The sequence below is a fragment of the Hipposideros armiger genome, unplaced genomic scaffold (assembly GCF_001890085.2).
Source record: "Hipposideros armiger isolate ML-2016 unplaced genomic scaffold, ASM189008v1 scaffold_1238, whole genome shotgun sequence".
Taxonomy (NCBI): Eukaryota; Metazoa; Chordata; class Mammalia; order Chiroptera; family Hipposideridae; genus Hipposideros; species Hipposideros armiger.
In genome coordinates, this window is record NW_017732588.1 from 139,995 (window position 1) to 141,060 (window position 1,066).

Below are 1,066 nucleotides of genomic sequence, written 5' to 3' on the forward strand. Positions count from 1 at the left end.
ATATTGGGGAGGGCCCAGATTTTATATCTTCCCCTGAAGTTCTTGTTTGGAGTCCACATTTTCAATGACTACTGAGAAAAGATGACCTCAGGAGATGCTAAGTTTCACTAAAGGCAAAAAGATGAAAGAAACATTTAGAGTATAGACTTAGGATACTGGGACATTTTTGATCATGGAATAGGAATTTCAGAGGGCCAGTCAGAAGGGTTTGGGTGAAAAGAGAGGAGGTATATCAGTGGACAGAATGTTAGGCTGCACTCACTTTGAGCAGAGACTTGAATAAGCAGGGGTGAACATGTTGAAAGATTTTGTCTTAGGTAAAGATGAGTTTATACGGTTTCAATCACAGCCTGAGAATAAGGGCTTCCCGGTAGTTGGAGTGTTAGGCCAAGTGTGTCACAATCTTTTAGGTGGTTAGATTGGCAGTTGCAGTCAAGTGTAGCCATGGGTGGTAGGAATGAGCTTGTGCATATAAACCAAGTGATTTCTTCCTTGAAGAATAGAAGTAGTGATGGATCAGAAGCAAGTGAAGGTGGACCGGACTTTTTCTTGCTGATAAGGCCAGCGCTCCATCCTCAGGCAAAGACAATCCAGGGAAAGATGATTAGGTGTTTTTTTGTTTCTTTTTTTGTTTGTTTTGTCCATTATTGTGTCCCAATCTATGTTACACATTGTTGAAATACCTAGGTGACAAAAATAAAATGAAAAAAAATCTGCAAATCCTTCTATTTCTCCACTTTTTTACCACTCCCCTTTTACAGTTGCAGGTTAATTAACTACTGGCCCTCAAAATATGGGAAGTGAAAAACAAATGGGAGGAAAACACAAGAGGCTAATTTGGTGAACATATTAAGATGAATTAGAAGCAGTGTTGCAGTGAGATGGGGACTGAGATAGCTGAGGTAGGGATTGAGCATTTGAGTTTGTGAGAGACTTTTGCATGCTTGAATTAGGGAAGGACACTTGTAAATCTGTGGCTTGAGAAATAAATATATTGAGTTTAAAAGAAATGAAGAAAGGTGATTTAAAAAAATGGCTCTTCATTAATGTTTTCTTTGTATTTTCA